Raw genomic sequence first — 10918 nt, forward strand, 5'->3', positions numbered from 1 at the left:
ATTTTATTTATCTGCCAATCAGAACACCACATTCAAAGCATACAGAGCGATATACACAGCACAAGATCAAGCTCAGGATCTCCCTGGGAATCTGCTGGTCATACTGACTAGTGAATCAGGCAGAAGATCTTCATTTTCTCTCCTCCTCTACAATTCCAAGCACTCAGTCTTGTTCCTAGCTATGTAGCAGATGACCCTCTGCAGCCTCTTCTCTATGTCCCCATTTCCAAGGGTCTTCAAGATCCTGGTGACAAACCTAGCTTTCCTCTCTCTTGTGGACCCTATCAGTCCCCTGCTTCTAACCCTTCCACATTCCTTAGTGTCAGATCTGATTATCTAAAAACAAGTTTGATCCTGGTTCTAGCAGAGTCTCAAAAGCATTCTCTATCAGGTAATGCACAGCCACCAAACTCTCCAAAGAGTCAGAGAGAGCACTAGAAATCAGGGAACAAAACACCCACCCAACAAACAGAAGACCAGATTTTAGCACTTAGAATTATAATAACCTCAAACTCCAAAGCCTAGATGCTGGCCTAAAATTACAATCAATACCATCAAGGACAATATGTCTCCACTGGAGCCCAACTAGCCACCCTACTAGAATGGTCCCTGAGAAATGCAATACTGTAGAAGCACAAGACAAGGATATCAGAACAGCTATTATAAATATAATGAATATTAAAGGAAATATTAATGAATCCATTAATAAAATGTATGAAAACACAAGCAGTGGAATAAAATGAAGAAAACAGTTCAACATATGAAAGTAAAACTGAAACCACTAAAAATTTAAAAAAGTGAACATTAAATTTAGAAACTCAAACAGAAACCTCAAAGGCAAGTCTTGTTAAAAGAATACAAGAGATCTCAGGAATATGAAGGCAAGCTAGAAGGAATGGATACTTAAGTTACAGAAAAAAATGTTAAATCTAAAAAAAAAGTACAAGCATCCTGGAAACCTGGACACTATGAAATAACTGGACAGAGAAATAACTCTGGTCAAAAGCACAGAAAATATTTTCAAACAAATTATAGAAGAAAATTTCCAAACTAAAAAAGGAGATGCATATCAAGGTACAGAAGCATAAAGTAAGCCAAATACACTTCACCAGAAAAGAAATTCTTCACAAAGCATAATAACCAAACATGACAAGTACAGAACAAAGAAAAATTATTAAAAGCTACAAGAGAAAAAGACCAAATAATGTATCAAGGCAGACCTATTAGAATAACACCAGACTTTTCAGTGGAGACTCTAAAAGCCAGAAAGGCCTTGATGGACATTTTACAAACTCCAATACCACTTCAAGATGCCAGCCTCCAGTACTATACCCAGCAAAACTTTCAATAATATGTGATGGAGAAATAAAGATATTTCATGATAAAACCAAATTTAAGCAGTATCTATTTACAAATTCAGCTCTACAGAAGCCATTTAAAGTAAAATTTTAACCTAGAGAGGTTAATCACACCTCCAAAAAATATACAGAATAAATAATCTCAGGCCATTAAATCAAAAGAGGGAGAAATGCACACCACTACAATAAAATAACATAAATTAATAAAAACAGTCCATTCATAATTCTCAACATCTATGGTCACAATTACACCAGTATACAGACACAAGTTTATATATTGGAGTAAATAAAAGGATCCTCCCTTCTGCTGCAACCAAGAAACATGCCTTACCATCAAGGATAGATATTACCTCTAGATGAAAGGTTGGAAAAAGCTATTCTAAGCAAATAGACCCAAGAAGAAAACAAGCATAGCCATTTTAATATCTGAAAACCTAGACCTCAAGCCAAAACTAATAAAAAGAGATGGGGAAAGACACTACATACTCATCAAAGGAAAATTCCACCAAGATGACATTTTAATTCTTAACATCTATGCCTCAATCACAAGGAAACAATTGCAAGGTGCTGTGTTACTCAGTTCTCTGTTATTTCATAGGTCAGGTCACAGGTAGTCTTCTGGATATGTGAGGTCAATTTTTTTAAAAGTTTCTTGTTACTGAAAGACTTACAAGAGACACATTTGAATTTGTCCCCTGGCTCTCTCTCTCTCACAGTCAGTCTCTCATTAATTAAAGGTAAGTCCACATGGAGCTGGCACTTCTGTGACTTCTGGTCATGTCACTGAGCTGTGTACTAAGAAAGCCAGAATCTATGTCATAGAGCTGGGTAGTTCATCTGAGTCAGGAGTGGTGGAGAAAGATACTGATTATAGGTTTTGGCAATGCAGTATGAAAACTCACACTATTCTATGGATCCCATTGCTTATTTTATGAAGTAGCAGCATATTGAGAAAGAGTGATGATCCCAAGACAGGGCAAGTGGAGAAAATCCAAGACTGTGCATTTGGCACACCAATATAAACGATATTCATCATTTTGGCAGTATAATCCACCCTGAAAAAATTTATTGCCTTTTTTCTACTTTTGCTTCTTTTTGATCTTTTCCCATACTTATCTTTTTGGGATATATTACATCATTTTTATAAAGTCAGATCAAAATGCCTCTTTCTTTTACTGGTCTTGAGTTATACAAAAGCATGAAGAAAATTACCATTTAGAGAATACATAAGGGTTTTCAGATATCTCAGGTGATAAGTGTTTGTTTTGCCATATGAAGGTCTGAGTTTTATTTGATTTAAAAAACTTAAATTATGATGATGATGAAGATTGTGTGGGGGGGTGTGGGTGCATGAGAGAGAGAGAGAGAGAGAGAGAGAGAGAGAGAGAGAGAGAGAGAGAGAGAGAGGAGAGAGAAATGGTCCATGTTTGGAGATGAGAGATAACTTTTGAGCGTCAATTTCCTTTTTCTGCTTTGGGTTCTAGGGATCAAACTCAGGCCTTCACACATGAATTACAAGCACTGATAGCTGCTGAGCCAGTTTGCCAACTGTGAATTATATTTTATGTATTTTTCCTTTTTTTTATGAAACAGGATTTTGACTGTTACCTTTATAACAGGAAGGCCTCAAAATGACAATCCTCTGTCTCAGTCTCCCAAGTGCAGCAATTAGAGGCATGTATTATTATATTGGACATTTTAATTTAATATTTGAGAATAAATATAATTTATATTTTTACAACTTAAGTTGTGAGAAAGAAAGAAAGAACACCCTGCATTGTATTCTACCACCAAGCATTAAAGTTGGGTATCAACAACACCAGAAAGCTTAAAAACTCATTGAAATGAAATTGCTCACCACTAAATGAAAAATGGGTTAAGACAGAAATTAAGAAAAAGAAGTAAAAACTTTCTAGAAATAAGTGAAAATGATAACCCAGCATACCCAAATTTATGGGACACAATAAAGGCAGTTTTAAGAGGCAAGTTCAAGGCTGTAAGTATCTACTTTCCAAAGAAAAAATGATGAAATCTCATAATAGTAATTTGACTGCACACCTGAAAGCTCCAGAACAACAAGAACAAAAAAGAAATAATATCCAAATAAGTATACAGCAAGAAATTATTAAACAACAACCAAATAACCCAATTAGGCTATATGAAGAACAGATCTAAACGTAGAAGTCTCAAAAGTTAAAACATAAATTGCTGAGAAAAACTAAAAGACATATTCAGCATTCTTTTTTTTTTTTTGGTTTTTTGAGACAGGGTTTCTCTGTGTAGCTTTGCGCCTTTCCTGGGACTCACTTGGTAGCCCAGGCTGGCCTCGAACTCACAGAGATCCGCCTGCCTCTGCCTCCCGAGTGCTGGGATTAAAGGTGTGTGCCACCACCGCCCGGCATTTTTTTTTTCATATTCAGCATTCTTAGTCATCAGAGCTGTCCAAATTGAAACTACTTTGAGATTTCATCTTTTGCCATTCAGAATGGTCAAGATTAAAAAAAAAAAAAAAAACATGAAAGCTCATGGTGGCAAGGATTCAGAGTAAGGGAAACAGTTACCCATTACTTGGTGAGAGTAAAAACTTGTACAGTCACTATGGAAATCAGTGTGTTGGTTCCTCAGGAAGTTGTCAATCAATTTATCTCAAGATCCAACTATACACTTCTTGAGCATGTACCCAGAGGATGCTTTATTCTATCATAGAGATACTATTACTCCACTGTTGCTCAGTTCATAAAAGCTATAAACTAGAAACAATTTAGATGTCTGTAAATAGATACATGGATTAAGAAATTGTCACAGTTACACAATGAAATGACTCAGTTTATTCTTTAAATGAAATCATGAAATTGACAGTTAAATGGATGGAATGAGAAAAAAAAAAACTTGAATGAGGAAACCCAGACACCAAAAGATAAATATGCTATGTAGTCACTTACATGTGGATGTTGGCTGTTAAGTTTTCTATAAGCAAAGTATAATCTGTATAACCAAAGAGGTTAGGTATTGAGTAAGGGAATAACATGGCAGCGGGGGCAAATCTTCCTAGGAAAGGGAAATGGAATAGAGAGTTATCGATGGGGGTAGGGTGGGAGGATCAAAAGAGACTGGGGAGGGGAGCAGAGAATGAGTAAGGGAATTTGGGGAGCAACAGCTAAAATTAATGGTGATTTGAAGTATCATTTGGAAATAGAGTAGAAACTTCCTAAAATATATACATGCATAAAGGTGATCTGTATGGAATCGCCAAATCAGGAGGCAGACAGTCTCAACTGCACATCTCTTGTCACTAAATACAGTTTTCCAGTGCTGTGAATGGATTACATCTAAACAAGTTGTTGGCCAAAGAGGTCCCATAGGAACCCCTGAGCCACCCAAGCTATGGTAAAGTCCTGTTGAGGAAGACAACACCTATATAACTCACTGAACAGGGAGAAGTTGAGTTCATGCCTCTCTAGAGTCTTTACCCCTACTGACTAGTGTTCATGGTACTGGAAGGTACTTTTCACACTACCAGAGGAAAAAGGTAAACACCATCCATTCTAAAAATCCTTCAATCTAATGACTTCAAACAACATTTTTCTATGTCCATAGATCATTGTTTCACTCAGCCATCCCCTGAGAAGCTTCCTCCAGCAGCAGATGAGAACCAATACAGAGCCAACCACTGGACAATTTTCAGAGAGTGAAAGTCTTTGGAACACTCACATCTAAATGGGATGTCCCCATCAAATTCTTCTCCTTGGACCTCAAGGAACCCTGTGGCAGAGGAGGTGGAAAGATTGTACAGCCAGGGGGGATTGTGAACATCCAAGAAACAAGAACTTCTAAAGACAGCCAGATGCACATATGAACTCCCAGAGACTGAGGTAATATGCATCAGATCTGTACAGATCTGCACCAGATGGGATCCCGGTGCTGAAAGGAAAAAGGGACACAAACTACCATCCGTAATCCAGAAACAATTTCCAACTGATAACCACTTGCAAATGAAAAGTTAGTTCTCTCCAGTGGAGTCTCACTGGGATTATAAACCCTCAGTTCAGAGTCTCAGTGCTGCTGCTACCTAACCAGGGATGACTTTCAACCAACATATATTTTTTAAGAAAGTTTAATTTTGGTCTTGTGAAACACCTAGTTAAAGATATAAAGAAGTATGAATGTCCAGAGATGTCTATCTTCCTGGATTTCTATGTAAATGAAGGAACTAACTTTTTATTCAGTCATGGAAGATTATTTTATTTCCTGACCTTCATTCTAATTCTCCTCCTTCACTATTCTATGGCAATTCACCATCTTCTCCAAAGCTGCTATGTCTAGGCCCTGACCCCAGGCTTCCTTCTCCTTTGTTTGTTTTCTCCCAACCCCAATTCTTTGCCATGAAGTAACTGGAGAAGTACATTTCATAGCCCACAAGTGTTCCAAACATAAGAGAGAAGTATATGATAGTGGCAGCCAGTGAATTAACATAGAGCCTGGGGAAGTTGTAAACATCTATCCCCATGGCCTTCCCCATGTTAAATGTGAGTCCCTAGGGATTAAGATCTGATGGAATGCTCAACCATTTTATCTAGCTTTGTTCTCAGCACAGAGTGAGTTCCCAGTACCAGGTAGGTTGCCTCTCTGTGCCCTCAGCAAGCTCTCTGCTGGAGTGGTCTCGACCAAATGCACAGGGTGCTTAAATGCAGGTAGGTCCCTACAACCAATATTTCTTGAAGCCCTTTGAGATGAGGGGCCTTGTTATGCATGCCCCATCCCTTTGCACACTCAACAAACAAGGGAGACTTCCAATCACGTGCTGGGGTTTATTTATTGCCTTTGGAACTGGTCTTTCTGGGAAAACAGAAAGTGACTAACTGATAATGTGAATAAATGTCTTACTCTGAATATATAGTTCAATTAGTGTATAATTTAGCATGATTGAAGTGGAAAATTATTAAAAGGCTGATGATTAAATTAAAAATCAGCCCTATATAAGAGAATATAAGAATAATACTAGATGGAATAAATGTGAGAAGACCTTGAGTGTAGTGACTCACATGCCCCTGTCTTTCCTTAAACACAGCTGTTACAGATAGGACAGCTGTCTATATTCAAGAATAACCTGCATCACTGACAGTTGGTGAATCGTGATCATCAATTTGATGGGATTTAGAATCACAATGGAAAGAAACTTCTGACCATGTCAGTGAGGGAATTAGTTAGTTGAGATGGGAAGGCTCATTCTAAGTTTTGATGATACCACAGTGGGCCAGGGTCCTGAATTGAATAAAGGGCAAAACCCAGTGAATCAAATGAACAATGTAGCTGAGCACCAGCATTCATCACTTTCTGCTTCCTGACCGTACATACCACACGAGCAGACGCCTAAAGCTCCTGCCACCAAGATTTCCAAGCCATGTTCCATTATCTTGGAACCATTAATCAAAACAAACCCTTCCTTCCTTAAGTTGCTTTTGTCAAGTAGTTTGTCACAGTAATGAGAAAAACAACTAATATATAGACTTCTGTACATTACAGTCTGGAATCCAGGACCAATGCCCAGTGATTCTATGTCTTTCACCCTCTTTTCGGAAGCTTTTAGGTCTAGGGTGTAACCCCACAATCCCTTCTACCATTGTTCTTCTCCCACAATCCACTCTTTGCCATTAAGCAACTAAAGAGGTACATTCCACAGCCTGTGAGTGTTCCTAACCCAGGAGAGAAGTTTGCAAAATACAACACCTCCGTGTAGTAAACATCACATCGGGCGTAGAAAGTGCATGAGTGCCACTCATGAAGTTAGAGAACAGCAATTGACAGGCACTGACTTTGTGGGAAGAAAAAGTAATACCCACATTTCTCAGGGCCTCAAAGGGTAAGGGAAATTCCCTCAAAATTGCTGAGGGCCGCAGGAATATATCGTAAGAACTCAGCTGGTTATGGCAAAGTCACTACCTGGAGGGATCAGGGAATTCCTCCAGAGGAAGCCAAATCCCAAGGAGTTTTTGGTGTTACTTGGCTTGTTATATATCAGCTGTATTCTGTTATGAAAATCATGTGTGCCTTCATAGTTTTTCCAATTGACTTTTCCCTAAGAAGGGCTAACAGTGTGGACTGATCACTCTCTGGACATACACATTCCAGGTGTTTGGAGAACAGCCTCAGGAAAGGCTTTTTCTGGAATCAGATTATCTCCCTTAGCCACTTTCAAGGACTACAGGAAACACCACCCAGGTGGGCGCCCAACTTCCAAGGACTAACAATGATAACAGCCCACCTGTAAGTCTCCTGACTTAAATTCCACAAGGAGACACCACGGGGCAGGGGGTGCCCAACTTCCAAGGACTAACAATGATAACAGCCCACATGCAAGTCTCCTGACCTACAGTAAATTCCACAGGGAGACACCGCCTAGGAGAGGTGGACATTAAGTAATAGCTTTACACAATTTAGCTCAGACCCTCTCTTTATATACCGGGACTTCCAGGGCACAGGGGAGAAGAGAAAAGAGAATGGAAGAACTTGAGAGGAACGAACTGAGATGGGGAAGAACTAGATTGAAGGGCTAAAAGAGAGTACTAGAGGAATGAGATGGAAGATGAGGAAGAGCCAGATGGGGAAGAACAAGATGAGGAAGAGCCAGATGAGAGAGAAGGAGATGGGAGAGGAGCTGATAGGGGAAAAAACAAGATAGATGAGAACCTAGAAGGGACAGAACTAGATGAAGGAATTAAGGTAGAACCTAGAGGGGACAGTAGATAAATATAGAGAAATCAGGCAAGAAAGGAGCTAAACATGAGAACAGAACTGAAGCTGTGTATAAAGGATGTTATGCCAGAGGAATTAAAGCAAGTGGACTATAGAGGTCGGTGTGCTGGGATTCTATTTCCTGAAAATAGTCCTCGCCATTAGTAGTTCTCTCTCCTGAGCCCCTGGGATGTATAATATTGAGGCTGGTTATTCTAATATTATACAAGACAAAATTAACTTCCAGTGCCAATATTATAACTCAGTGTAATGTCCTACCACACCCATCCAACAGTCAAAATCCCTGGCTATTCCATGGAATGTTTGCTCTCTGATTGTACTGATTTCTGCTATTCTTTTGTCTCTGCATTAACTTTGATCAGCTAATTATGACCATAAATGAGAAACAGAAAATTATTAAATAAATTATACTGTTTAATCTTTTATTAACTTGATACAAGGAGAGTCATCTGGGAAGAGGAAACCTAAATTTCAAAAATGCCCCCATTAGAATACCTATGTGTATGTTTCTGGGACATTTTCTTGATTGAGGATTGATTATGAGAGGGTCTACCACACTGTGCAGAGTTCCACCTTTCAGCAAGTGATCCTGTTTGTAGAAGAAGGCAGGCTGAGCTGACCATAAGGAACAAACCAGTAAGAAGTGTGTCTCCATGGCCTCTGCATCAGTTCCTGCCTCCAGTTTGCTGCTTGAGTCCCTACCATGACTTCCTTCAAAGATGGACTGTTGAAAGCATGTGTAAGCCAATGACATTTTTCCTATACAAGTTGTGTTTGGTCCTGGTCTTTATTACAAAAATGGGGGAAAAAGTAAACTAAACCAGAAATCCTCATTATTCAGCAACATTAGTTTTGCAAACCGATTTTTCAGTTAGTTTGCATCAAACCATTGAGTCTATCATCATAACCTGTTATTCTAGTGATGATAACAAGGGAAGGGTGGAGAAAAGGGAGTCAGATTAGAAGCTTTATTGTGGCAAGAAAAAAATTACACTAAGAAACAATGAAAGACTCAAAGGTATCTGTTCAGAAGGTTAGTTAATAGTACAGAAGAGAAGCAATGCTACCTCCGATATAATTGTCAAAAAAAAAAAAAAGGAAAGGAAATAAATGAACATGATCAACAGGGATTGAAAGGTGTTTATGGATCTTGATGAAGTATCAGATCCAGTATAACAAAGGTGAATGTGTAATGTTCTGTTGTAGTTGTGTGAAAGAGAGCTGGAATATTGGAGGTTGTTTAGTTTGCATTGGAGAGATCTATAGTCTGGTTCTGGAAATGAGGTTTTGAATGTGTCCAAAAATGATGCATTTTGCAGCTGTTCAACTAGGTCTAGAGCTCAGAGTGAAGATTTGGTTTAGAAATATAATTGTAACATCACCCATGTAATAATGGCAATGTTTTACTATGTTAATGTCGTATAACAATGTTTCTATGTGAATCAGGATGCTGAATTTCTAAAATCTACCTTGGAAAATGATAGATTTCTCTGGAATTTTGTCACATTGACATTAGCACCATCTTGTCCCTGTGTCTCTTCCTGTTGACTTCTCTGTTGGAGTTAACATCTTATAGCAATCTTTTTCTAGTGATATTTGTGATACCAGGTTTAGAGTTACTTCACCCGTGTGACCTGATTTTTCCTCAACTACTCTGTCAGAGCTTGAATTTCTGAATACAGCTGCATTGTGAGGTACTGAGCCCTAGAAGCCCAGCATATACATTTTTGGTGGTTAAGCTCAGCTTATAGGGATGGTGAGTAAATCTGTGATTGGGTATTCTAATGCTCAGGTAAAGAAAATATAATAAGAGACTGAAACTTGAGGGTCTCCACTTAATTCCCAAAGAGGGGGATGCTAGAGAAGCAAGAATCTCACAGTGAAATCAATAAGAACCATGGAGGAAGAGGGAGGCAATGGTCATGGTAAGGAGGCAATCGTAGAATTAGCTGATATCTTTACTGCCTGGATGCGATACTGCCTGTAAGTCATGTGTTCCTCAATATGAAGTCTGTTGTGGGATACTTGTACACTGTGAGAAAATATATGGCTGTTATTGGTATTATCAAAAGCTGAATGATCAGTAGCTAGGCAGGAGGTATATAGGTGGGACTTGTAGGAAGAGAAAGAACTCTGGGAAGAAGAAGGTGGAGTCCCTAACCAAACCTGGAGGAAGCAACATGGGCATTATGGAGAGAGGAGGTAATGAGCCATTCAACAGAATGTAGATGAAAACAAATGGGCTAATTTAAGTTATAAGAGCTAGTGGGACAAGTGTAAGCTAAGGCCAAGCTTTCATAATTAATAATAAGTCTTCAAGTCATTACTTTGGAGCTGGCAGCCCAAAGAAAAATCCATCTACAGAAGTCTATGCATTTTTTAGAGCACACCCCCTTGGAAAACTTATAAAAGCAAGGAATTTCATTTATTTTCTTGACTCTTCCTTTGGTTGGCATGTAAAGTCTCCACTAAGGTGGCCAGCATTAGTAAAAGACCCCATTACCCAAACTGCATCTCTGTACTTGTAAATATTGAATAAGCTCTGGCACTTGCTTCCTTATACAGCACATATGTGTTGTTTTCCCAAGGCAATCATTAGTCACTAAAAAAGCATGCGTTATGGATCTAACATATGTGATCTTTTATTTTATAATCATAAAGATATATTTTAACTTCTATTTGAGTGTGTGTGTGTGTGTGTGTGTGTGTGTTTACATGTGTGTGAGTTCTTGCAGAGACCAGAGTACCTGTTGGATTCCTTAGAGCAGGAGGTAGAGGCAATTGTGAGCCAACTGATCTGAGTGCTG

The sequence above is a fragment of the Peromyscus leucopus genome, chromosome 15 (genome assembly GCF_004664715.2).
Source record: "Peromyscus leucopus breed LL Stock chromosome 15, UCI_PerLeu_2.1, whole genome shotgun sequence".
In the NCBI taxonomy this organism is placed as follows: Eukaryota; Metazoa; Chordata; class Mammalia; order Rodentia; family Cricetidae; genus Peromyscus; species Peromyscus leucopus.